The sequence below is a fragment of the Meriones unguiculatus genome, chromosome 19 (assembly GCF_030254825.1).
Source record: "Meriones unguiculatus strain TT.TT164.6M chromosome 19, Bangor_MerUng_6.1, whole genome shotgun sequence".
In the NCBI taxonomy this organism is placed as follows: Eukaryota; Metazoa; Chordata; class Mammalia; order Rodentia; family Muridae; genus Meriones; species Meriones unguiculatus.
The window spans coordinates 11,139,277-11,152,442 of NC_083366.1; the positions used below are offsets into that span (position 1 = coordinate 11,139,277).

At 39.2% G+C, this 13,166-nt stretch overlaps 1 protein-coding gene across 9 annotated transcripts in view; it reads right to left on the bottom strand.

Annotated features, from left to right (window-relative positions):
• Window positions 1–13,166, bottom strand: part of Cacnb2 (calcium voltage-gated channel auxiliary subunit beta 2) — a 391,015-nt gene that overhangs the window by 167,969 nt on the left and 209,880 nt on the right. The gene's annotated exons all lie outside the window — the stretch shown is intronic.

The following is a 13,166-nucleotide window of genomic DNA, read 5'->3' on the forward strand; positions in this document are numbered from 1 at the left end:
AAAATATAGATCTGAGCTATGCCTAGGAAGGACTATTGTTTACCCTAGAAATATAAAGCTTTGCTCAAAGCACTTTCACATCAAAGAAACAGATATTGATTGCTGTTTGAGTGAATAGCCTGCCCAGGGACTCTCAGATGCACAGGTTATCAGTGAGCTCTCCCCTGCCACAGAGCAGTAAAGGTTTAAGAGCTAAGCTGGAAATCAAAATTGGTATTCACAAACTAGGTTTAGGTGAATGAGGAACATCAACAGCTCGTAATCCCCAGAGCATTCCATTCTCACTTATCAAATATTTGCTTTCTTTTTCCCTCCAATTAGTTGTAGATGTTTCAGTGGCCCGTTTTATTTTGATGTGTGTCATATACTAAATAACCACAGATTAGAAAAGAGAAAACATTTACATGCGTAGTTTGTAAAGATACTGGAGCCAGGGTGATTGCTCAGTGAGCACTAGCTGCCAGACCTGATGATCTCAGTTCCAACCTCAGAACCCGTATGGTGAAAGGAGGAATTGACCAGAAAGGTGTCTTCTGCCATGACACACAGTTCAACACATGCCTCCACACTCATGTGCAAAATACATAAATAAATGTAACAAGGTAAAGATAGTGAGCAGATTCCTGCTCCCAACTAAAACTTCTTAAAGCCCATGAAAAATTTAGATTTTACGTAAACATCACATGATTTTCAAGTTAAAATTTTATTTTAAGAGATATCATCATCTAAAATTAAAATACAAGTCATATTACTGTCTAGAAGTTACATTTTCTACACAAAAGACTCTAGGATTTCTGTTGTTTGTTAACTTTCATAAAAAATCATAATGATTTTTATAAAAATCATTTATGTCAAATGACTTATAACTTTACTATGAAAATAAGTAAATAATTAAAATATCCTATAATTTGTGCTGAAGAGATAGCTCAGACAGTAGAGTTTTTCACAATGAAAGGGAGCTGGAGAGGAAGAAGAAAAGGGGGAGGGAAGAAAGAGGGGGAGGAGGAAGAAGAGGAAAGGCGAGAACAAGAAGGGAGGGGAGGAGAAGAGAAATCTGAGTGTGGTGCTATATATTTATAATCCATGTGCTAGAGAGGCAGAGACAGGCCGATTTCTAGGGTCAGCCAGCTATTTGGTAAGCTCTAGGTCAATGAAAGATGTTGTTGCAAAAGATAAAACAAACCAAAAGAAACAAAAATGGTGAATTGAGCTGTCCTCATTCTCTCTCACGTTCTCTCTTTCTCTCTCTCTCTCTCTCTCTCTCTTTCTCTCTCTCACACACATATACACACACACACACACACACAAATACATACCTGCACCCTCTTACCATGACCACACATATTCATGAACACAACACACAATATTGTACAATCCCATAATTCACAACAATGGCAAGGGCATAGGGTGGATGGATGGATTGATTCAAAATACACTTGGATATCCCATTCTTAATGTTTATGATGACTGTTTATTCCTTCATTTGATTAAATGAGAAAATCCAATATACTAGCCAGTGATTTTCTTTTTTTCTTTTATTATTATTATTTATTACAATTTATTCAGTTTGTATCCTCCAAAGGAACAGCAGGCAGGAAAATAAAAGTTGAGTCGGGCTTCTGACTGATGAACCCCCTGCAATGCTTTTAAGCCATGTGCTTGCTTATTAGGCACTGATTACTATGAGTTATTCTCTCCCATCCCAATTATCAATCCTACTGTTCTCTACCTCAGTGCCCTTCTGTGATAGCATTACTGGCCAAACTCCACCATGTGAGAGCATTCACTGGCACTGCTCCATCTTCACAGCACGGTGAGATAGAGCAGTCACGTTGCCTGGCGTTACAGCAATAAGCAAGAGCAGGTGCCATCTATTTCCTGCTTCACACAAAAGCCTAGAATTGGATAGGATTGGATGTGAAGAAGGCACCTTGATTGTGTCATCTGGAGGATAACATGAGTATCAAACTAGGTGGCATTACCTTTTATCAGAGTAAGAATAAAGTACAGTGAGGTTGGTATGAACCCTAATGTGCATGTAGTGGTTGACTATAATCAGTTTAGCACTCCTAGAAAACCCTTATGCATACTGAGGAACAATCAGCAGGGTATAAAAGCATCACTTTCAGAGCCTGGCCAGCAGGGCACATGTCCTTTGCAGAAGGTTCCAAATTAGCCCTAGGAAATCATTAGTGGGGGAGAAGAGCTGAAATAATGAATCAAAATTGATATTCTCAATGCATAACCATCTTTATTTAATTATGTGGATAAGTGTTTTGTGTGTGTAAATTTGTGTGCTCTGTGTGTGTCTGTGGTAAAGAGGCCAGAAGACTGCCACAGAATTACAGATGGCTGTAAGCTGTCATATGAACGCTAGGAACTGAACCCAGCACCCCTGCCAACAGTGGCAAGCACTCCTAACTGCTAGCCTTCTCTCCAGCCCCATCACCATCTAAGCTTTTAGCTCTGTATAAACTGTCAGCCACTTTAATGTGACGAATGAATAAGTGAGTGAATAAGAAAAATGCATCTCACGCATTCCACATTTTAGAAGCGCCTTGCAATTTCAAAAGAAATATGACTTTCAATCTTTATATATATATATATATATGTTCTTAATTCGGCAATATAGAATTTGATTTAGTAGTAGGCTGAAATTCACCAATCTCTCTCTGTACTACATAAGGACAGAGGAAATTATGTAAGTATACTGGGTTGCAAATTATTTCTCTCAGCTTGTGCAAATGCTCATACAATACAAAGGGCAAAAACATTATAACAGCAGGGCAGGATATGTTCTCAAGAAAATTGTGAAAAATATTTTAAATTTTCTTGTGTGTGGTTTAGAGTTTATTTTTTCATCTAATTGAAAATGTGAGTAGAGAGATTTAAGGAATGAGGCCATGTCCATATGTACCTATATACGGTGAGGACACTAGGCTGGCTAGGCCCAACCCTCCTTAGACATCTTTCCTGTTTGAAAGGGCTTGCTTTCTCACAGAATCTTCTTTAGATTCACAATCCACCGGGAAACTGCATGGACAGAATATATATGTAGCTTTATCTATGAGTATAAACAATAGCCAGAAAAATAGATTTTTGAAAGAAATCTGCTCATTATCTGCTCCATGGAGAGGAGAGGAAGTGGAGACATAGAATACGCTTAATTATTACTGGCACATCTTTACATTTACCTACTCCTGGTGGGAATGAGCCTATGTTCTTATTTTCTGAAAAACAGATGTATTGTGATGATAAACAAAACAACTGACTCTTTATCTCTAACTGGTCACCTCAGACAATGACATGCCATGTTAATAACAACAGCTTGCTTAGATGAGATTTAAAATGGATTTTGATTTTGAGTTGATCTTCATATGAGGTTTATTGGGTGATCTGCATTAGCTCTGCCTTAGTAAGGAAACTTCTGGTCTTAAGATCAGCTGCTTAGTTCCCTGGCTTCACCTACCTGAGTGCTGGCAGCCCAGACATGCACTGCAGTGCCTAGCTTTCACATTTGGAATGCCAACTTATGCTGCAAGACAGGGAAAATGTCCTAGAGAGGTCAAGCATTTCACTTGGCTGTAGAAATCAAAACGACATCTATTTTCTCAGCCCTAGGCACACACTGAATCAGCAAAGAAGTGGTTGCTATTCACACACGCTTTCCCTTATTAACTTGGGAAATGTTAGTAATCTACAGCTTGGTGAAAACTGCTTTTGGAGTCTCTTTAAATGAACAACTCTCAACAATATCTCTGCCAGCTCATTGTCCCAGTGACAGTATCCTGCCCCTTAAAAGTCACGAAGGAATACAGAACTGAAAGTTCTCAAGAGAAGTCCAATCTCATCGCAGCCCAGCATAGTCCTGCAAATCACCATCTTTCCTATGAACACAAAGAATACTATTGAGGTCTCTTAAAAGTATCAACTTTTACTAAACTAGATTGAATCCACAAAGCCATGTTGGGTTTTCCCTCTCTGATTACAATGAGAAACATATGCATCTTAATGAAATCATTTTAAAGGGGCAGTTGGCAAATTGACTTAGTAATTGTTGCCACTCGGCAAACATGTTCCATTAAGGTGAATTCTACAGCTTTTAAATCTTCAACTGATTTGTATACTGAGCATTCTCTAAATTGTCTTGTATAATATGAAAATTCATGGCTTTTTGTTATTCAGTATTTGCATACTTGCAAATATTTCTTTCATCTTGTTGTCAAAACACAAGCTAATTTCCCCACTGGCAGGAGCACATTTAGCTTAACTTAGTTGTTGATATGAGTCACGTGTAGGTGATTAATATTCTTGGCTATCACATGAAAGTTACTTTTTTACATTGTTGTATTTCAGGCCTTATACAACCTCCTTTCGAAACTACCCAAAAGTCAAATTAGCATAAATTATTCACAGCCCACTGTAAAAGCCTGCAAGCTAAGCTGTGCTGGATACACAAAACCTTCCGATGTGGAACTTGGCCTTTGGAGAAGACTTCCAAGTATTTTTATTGAACATTCAACCTCATTAAACTAAATCACAAAAACAGCCACAAGCCTGAGTCTAAGAGGGGAATTTCAGTCTCATAGGGTTGCACGCCACAGAAATGCCTACACTGTTATTTTAAAAATGATATTTTTATTGAATATTCTTTCTTCAAATATTTTCTAGCCTCAAGGAGAAGACTGATAAGCAACTATTCTGACATGCCTTAAGAATGTTGCCTGTGCTGTTCTTGTGGGACTTCTAACAATAGGAATAGGAGGGGTCTCTGACTCTTTGCCTACTTTTGGGATTGGGTTAACTCATCTAAACTTGATATCTGGGTTTATGCCTAGTCTTATTATAGCTTGTTATGCCATGTTCAGTTGATACCCTTGGAAGACCTGCTCTTTTCTGAAGGGAAACGGAGGAGGAGAAATGGATCTAGAAGAGAGGAAGGATCCGGGGAATGGAGGGAGGGGAAACTTTTTGGGGATGTAATGTACGGAAGAAAAGAAACACACACACACACACAGAAAGAGAGAGAGAGAGAGAGAGAGAGAGAGAGAGAGAAAGAGAGAATGGTTTAACTCCTTGGTCTTTCCAAACTCTTAGGAAGGACAGTGGAGAGATTTAAAAAAAAACATTAAATTAAACTAAATTCATTTTTCATGTTTAAAACAAATAAATTGGAATTAGAAGAATGGCTCAGCGACAAGAGCACTGATGCCTAAGTTTGGAGACATGAGCTTGGATCCCAGCAGTATAGGGCTGGTGTGGTTACATGCCTATAACCTCAGTACTGTGGAGAAGGGAGTACAGGAGGTCATTTGGACTTGCAGTCATGAGCCTAGCTTCCCTTTCAGAGAGAAACCCTGTCTCACAGAAACAAGGTGGGGAATGATAGACAGGATGGATGACCCCTCCATACACACACTCCCCTAGCAATTGTCTTGCTTCAACTGGAGACCAGGGCTAGTATAAAAATAAAATCACATCTTCTGGTGTAAGTACACTTAGAACTGCTATCCTATTACACAGGAACTCAAAGCCCTGTTTAGCTTGAGTAGCTATGAGGACAGGGAACAGCACAAAACTAAACAGACTCTGTAGAGCTGGCATTGGTGGCACCCACCTTCCCAACCACAGCATGCCATTACATATGATGCTAGTGCAGAAAAGGACCATAGATGGTTCTGTAGAGCAGGTTTGTTGGGCTGGAGAGATGGCTCAGTGGTTAAGAGCACGGTCTGCCCTTCCTAAAGGACCCAGGTTCAATGTCCAGCACCCACATGGCAGCTCACAACTGTCTGTAACCTCAATTCCAAGGGACCTGACACCCTCACACTAATGAACATAAAATAGCAAAATTAAAAAAAAAAAAAGGCAAAACTGAAAAAAAAAAAGCAGGTTTTGTTTTCTTTAATGGTTAAAATGTCACTGTCAGATACCAAAGCTAAGAAATTAAACTAGAGTCAGCTCATTGCCATTTTTAAGGTTAACAAATGACAAAATTTACATGAAGGTCAGAACGGCAATAATTTCATTTTTCTGTACTAAGAAACAGTATGGAAAATCCCAGGCCTGAAGGGTGGGGTGTAACTCAGAGTACTTGCCCGGCATGCAGGAAACTACCCAGAGGTTGAACCAGGCTGTGAAAAATAAAAATAAAAATTCCAGTTCTCAACCCTAAGAGAGGCAGGTCTCTAAATGCCAGCAGGAAAAGGAAAAAGGAGCACTGGCAAGGCTACAGGGTCTTTTCTCCAGGCCCTGTTAGCCCCTATTCAATGAAAACTTGATGCTTTCTTGAGTGTTCCAACAATGAAAAACTATGGCGGGAAGGTGAGGTGACAATCACTTCTTGTCTAACTGTATCCATCTCACGATGGAAGTTGTTTTGTCCGATTCTGTGCAACACCGACCAGCTCCTTGCTCTGACTCACTTGGTCTAAATCATGTCAGGAGTGTTAGAAGGCTGGCTTATTTTACTTCCCTAAATGATATCTTACCAGGTTGCCCGGGCTGCTTTTATGATCCTTTACCTCAGATTCTTGAAAATCTTTGTCTGGCAAATCTATTGTAATGTTAGCACTGTCAATCAAGTCATTTCAAAAATGAGTATTAAAGGCACAACCAGGGAGAATAAGAACATTTAAGCCTACCTATTAATGTAAACATTTCCACATCTGAAAATTTAGTCCATAGAAATTATTCAATGAAGTCAGAACTAAATAGTCACAAGTGTTATCACAACTTTGTCTACAAAAATAAGATTATAGAGGTGGTCTGAAATCCAATAACTGAAGCTAGAGAAGTGGCGTATTTGCTTAGGTTCTTGCTACATAGCCCTAAGAGCCTAGTTTAGATCCCCAGCACTCATACAAAAGAGCAGGGGCACAGCTCTGCTGTAGGGGAGCAGGAAGACTGATCCCTGATGAGCCAGTCCTGATGAATTGGTAATTTACTCTAGGCTTAATGACCTTTCAAGATACTGTCTCAAAAACTAAGGTAGAGAGAATTCTAAAAGGTCACTTGATGTCCACTTCTGTTTTCCACATGGATGCATGCACACACACACATATACACAAAATAACAAAAGATAACGTTATTTGGACAAACAATGGCCAATCTACACAGTATTACATAGTACTATGACTGAATTGTAATGTCATCATAAAGTTGAAAGACAGAGGTATGGTCTATGCTCACTTCAGAGACAACTATAAAAACACGTGTGCCAGTATAAGAGTTCCTGTCCAAGTGTCGTGCTGTGGGGAGGTGTCCCCACACCCATGACATCTCCTTCAGATTTCTTCAAGGTTTAGTAGTAGTCACTTATACCTAATTTCTGAAAAGTAAATGCTACTCCAAGTTTATAAGTTTCAATAATAAAATAACTGAGCAAATCTGTCAGGATTTCACAAGGTGATCACTTCCGCAACTCAATTGCTTAATATGGCAAGGTCATAGCTGTAGGTGGGCATCTCTAAGTGGTGAAGCCAGCATTTTTGGGTATGTATATAACCTCTATTATATGTCCATGGGTTGTATATGTATATACAAGGGTTATATAAATATATAACCTTTAATAACATTATATTTTCATTTAAATGCAAAGTATATTTGTAAAATGATGCAGAAATCTGTAGCTTTAGGCCACAACATGCCTTTATAATTACGTAAGTAAAAGGAAATGCATGTGCATGTGTAAACTTTCCTTAAATCTAAATAATCAACAAAAACCTGAAATGGACAATAGCTAGGCCAAAGGGAACAAAAAAATTATAGGCTTTTGAAAGAAGTTTAAAAGAACAAATGTCCCTGTGTAGATTCCTCATGATACTTCAACAGGAGTGAAACGAACTAGCATAAACTTCATACATGAGCCATGTGCTCATTAAATATTACTATTAAATAGCTGGAACATTATTGTCCCTAGTAATTGCATAAAAGAATAAATAAGGAGAATACTTAACTCCCATGATCCTCTTTGCTCCACACCTAAGTACTGGTTCTTCACTGTTTGGTGGTTGAAGATACCTTAATAGGCTGAGGCACTTAATGACCATATTTACACATGCTGATGTGTTTGCAAGGTTTAGAGGGTCACACTGCCCTCCTCTCCCAGATCTTTAATAAAGGAGTCACAGATACCCAATGAGGACAGCACTCCCATGGGACCCTTTATTCCTCTAATGTGTAAGCTAATGAACATAACTTCCCTTGCTGCCTAACATGAATATCAGTTTGTGTCACAGAGCCAAGTTCCTTCATTTCCAGTCATTTCAGAAAATATATGCATTCCTCTCATAACTGCAATCATCTTTCTGTGTTATCAGAGTCTGTATATATGTGTTCTGGTTTGCTTTAAATTCTCTTGAAAATGGATATTATTCTTTTTTTCCCAATAGTTTGCAATCCAAGGATTAAGAGATTTTTTTTCTATTTATTCATTATATATCCCGACTGAAGCACCCTCCATCAACTCCCCCCAGTGCCACCCTCCTTCCCTCTTCCCGACATTCCCTTCCCCTAGTCCACTGAAAGAGGAAGTTAATTTTACAAATGTCAAAAATGAGGACCCAATACTTGCCAAACCTCAAATGTGGTAAGGGGAATGTACTTCAGTGTCAACTCTGACAACATCCAAACTCTTGCTGTCAGCCGACATTATAGAAGCACTTTGGTCATTGTTTAAAATCAGTCAGAAAGGCTTGCACATACTAGAGGTCATTGTCACATGGCGGAAAGCGTGCAAAGATACAGAAGAAGCAACATTCTTGGTCTAGCAATGACAGCACACAATTGCAGCCACTGAATAAATCACTTTCAAGCAATTCATGAGCCAGCAATCCCAGAACACATGTGAAGCAGCAGGTTCACAGGATCTGAGGTAGACACAGACATTTGTTTGTTCTTGTGTTGAAAAGTGTCTCTGCGCAATAGTAATAAAAACTGCATGGTATTGGCATAAAAACAGAAAGGAGGATCAATGGAACTGAATAGAAGACCCAGAAATAAACCCACACACCTATGAATACTCAATTTTTTACAAAGAAGCCAAAACCAATCAATGGAAAAAAGACAGCATCTTCAACAAATGGTGCTGGTCCAACTGGATGTCTACATGCAGAAAAATGAAAATAGATCCATATTTATCACCCTGCATAAAACTAAAGTCTAGGTCTGATGCTCTTTGGGTGGATGACACCTAAATGAACATCTGTACAAAGTCCCAATTTATTTCTAATATCAGAGATCAGACCTCTACTCTTGCCTGATGCGTCTAAAACAAAAAGGGGGAACTGTAGAGAGCTGCAGAATGCTATGCCTTAAAGATGGAGCTGGTTTCCGCCTTCCACCTTCCTGATGGTGAGTGCTCTCTGTCACGAACAACTCCACATTTGGCTAAGGCCGAGGATCTGGCTTGCTTCCATGTATGTGGACCTATCTGCATTGCCCCCGTGGCACGCCTGGGTTGGCTACCCAGAGGCTATTTAAGCTGTGGGCTGGCTTTCCCCGGGGTCCGAGGATTGTTCAATGTTCCTGAATAAACTGCATTGAAAAAATAAATAAATAAATAAATAAATAAATTTTAAAAAACATTTGCATAGAGAGGGGACTTGGAGAGGGGCATGGGAGTAGATGAGGGAGAGAGAGGGTGGGATTGGGAAGGAATGAGGGAGGGGGCTACAGCTGGGATACAAATTGAATAAACTGTAATTAATATAAAAATAAAAATTCAAAAAAAAAAAAAAAAAACTAAAGTCTAAGTGGATCAAAGACCTCAACATAAAACCAGATATCCTAAATCTGTTAGAAGAAAAAGTGGGGAACAGCCTAGAACTCATTGGCACAGGAGACAACTTCCTGAACAGAACACCATCAGCACAGGCTCTAAGAGCAACAATCAATAAATGGGACCTCTTGAAACTGAAAAGCTTCTGTAAAGCAAAGGACACTGTCATCAAAACAAAACGACTGCCTACAGATTGGGAAAGAATCTTCACCAACCCTTTATCTGACAGAAGGCTAATATACAGTATATACAAAGAACTAAAGAAGCTGAAAAGCAGCAGACCAAGTAATCCAATTAAAAAATGGGGAACAGAGCTAAACAGAGAATTATCGACAGAGGAATATCGAATTGCAGAGAAACACTTAAAGAAATGCTCAACCTCATTAACCATCAGGGAAATGCAAATCAAAACGACCCTGTGATTTCACCTCACACCCATCAGAATGGCCAAGATGAAAAACTCAAGTGACAACACATGCTGGAGAGGTTGTAGAGAAAGGGGAACCCTCCTCCACTGCTGGTGGGAATGTAAACTGGTACAACCACTTTGGAAATTTATGTGGCACTTTCTCAGACAATTAGGAATAGTGCTTCCTCGAGACCCAGCTATACCACTGCTAGGTATATACCCAAACTTTGCTCAAGTATACAAAAGGGATACTTGCTCAACCATGTTTATAGCAGCTTTATTTGTAATAGCCAGAACCTGGAAACAACCCAGATGTCCATCAACGGAGGAATGGATACAGAAACTGTGGTATTTTTACACAATGGAATACTACTCAGCAATCAAAAAGGAGGAAATCATGAAATTTCAGGCAAATGGTGGGATCTAGAAAAGATCATTCTGAGTGAAATATCCCAGAAGGAGAAAGACAAACACGGTATATACTCACTTATATAGATCTATAAGATATGATAAACATAATGAAATCTATACACCTAAAAAAGATAATCAATTGAGCGGACATGGGGTAAGGTGATCAATCCTCATTTAGAAAGACAGATGGGATGTTCACTGAACGTATGACAGGAGTCTACTGAACGCATCTGAAAGACTCTAACTAGCAGTGTTTTCAAAGCAGATACAAAGACTCATAACCAAACCTTCGGCAGAGTACGGGGAATCATATGAAAGAAGGGGAGTTAGTATGATGGGGAAAGGATAAGAGCTCCACAAGGACCAAATATATCTGGGCACAGGGTCTTTTCTGAGACTGACATTCAACCAAGGACCATGTATGGATATAACCTAGAACCTCTGCTCAGATGTAGCCCGTGGTAGCTCAGTAACCAAATGGTTTCCCATAGTAAGGGGAACAAGGACTATTTCTAACAGGAACTCAATGGCAGGCTCTTTGACCTCCCCACCCCCCAAGGGAGGAGCAGTCCTGTTAGGCCACAGAGGAGGACTTTGCAGCCAGTTCTGAAGATACCTGAAAAACCAGGGTCAGATGAAAGGGGAGGAGATCCCCCCCATCAGTGGACTTGGAAAGGGACAGGGTGGGGTTGAGGGAGGGAGGGGGGATTGGGAGGGAATGAGGGAGTGGGATACAGCTGGGATACAGAGTTAATAAAATGTAACTGATAAGAAAAACATTAAAAAAAAGAAATATATATATAAAAGAAAAGTGTCTCTGCAAAATACACTGCTTTACCAATTTTATTTCAACGGGAGATGAAAATTAAATGATGTTCAAACATGTTTTCCTGTAGTTGGGATATAACATGAATTTATACATGGATTAAAGCAAAAATAATGACCATGTAGTTATTTGACAGTATCAAAAGCTATTCTTTAACATATACATAGATGCACATAATGACAGCTATCAAAAAATTCTTTGTATGCCTGTCTAATACTGAGAAAAAGTTTACTGTCCTCACTGGAGAAAGTTGAGGAAGACTATATTAAAAGTGTTAAACAAGGTAGAAGAAAGTTTTGATGAAGTCTTACTTTACACTTTAATCATTCAAAAATTTCATTCACAAGTCCTAGTTAAGCAGAGGTGCTAACGACATAAGAATGAAACTAGCCTTTTACCTGTAACTGCAGGTACTCAGGTAACAGAGGCAAAGACATTGTGAGTTTAAAACCAAGGTGGACAAAACAGCAAGGCCCTGCCTCAAAAACAAATATGTGAGGGGTGGGGGTGTTTGCCTGTTATCCCAGCATTTGGAAGCTGCAGCATGCAGATAATGAGTTTTAGGCTAGCCTGGTCTACGAAGAAGTATGCCTCCCCACAACCAAACAACAACAAAAACCTAAAATGAGTACTAGTAGGCCAAAGAGAACAGAAAACCTGGGCTTGGGAAAGAAGTTTAAAGGAACAAATCTCCTTGGGCAGATTCCTTAGTATGTCAAGACAGGAGTAAAATAACATAGGGTAAACTACTCATTTACAGTCACACAGATCACCACTAAGTTAAGTAACTGACACATTATTGTCCCCAGTTTCGCTGCTTGAGATGACTCAGAACTACCGGTGGGACGCACTTCGAATTCAGATTGTGAGTTGTACACGTTTCTAATTAACATCTCTCTGTAGGAAAAAAAAATGAAGCAGCTACTTTCCTTCCAATAATATTCTTAGAAAGCAAGCAAGCTTACCAGAAACGGTTATTCCAGGTGTCACCGAAAACAGGGAGAATTAAACAGGTGTTGACCCGTTTCTACAGCACACACATTTTAAAATTTGGCACGTGTATCAAGTTGCTAACATCCAAAAGTCCATTGTGATTAGTGAATAAGTTGTCAGCCACATCTAAGCAGAAAGGATCATCACCACAGTACAGACAATTTTACAAGGAGCCTTAGGAACCTAACCTCGTGCCTCGTGCAAGCTAAGCAGGGGCTCTCTCACTACATCCCCAGTCTGCATGTACGCAAACACAAGAAGAAACACCAACACAAGAAGAAAATTCTGTATCTCAGGAAAACGCAAAATAAAATTCATTCGTGACTCACATAGAATTAAGAAAGGTGCCCTCAGGTTTTCTGGTTGTGCTAATATTCTCACCTGATAGAGCCCAGAACAAGTGGGCAATCACGTAGCTACTTTCCTAGCGTGTGCTTCCCCTCTGAAACTAAGAGCACGGTAGGTTGAAACGACCAGGAAGTCTGGGAAGGATTTTCAGATAATCAGTGTTTAACTGATTATAAAATATCTGTGCATCCTGCTAACACATATTTATAACCTCAGGCTAATACTTACGAGCTTTAATTTAATTGTGGCACTGTTTATTCTCAAAAAAAGAAAAATAATGTAAGTAATGTGATTTCCTTGAAAATTCTCCTTAAACACAGCTATCATCATTCCTAATCTTAGACAATGCAGGTGATGGATAATAACTTGATGACTATTATAAAAACATACTTTAAATG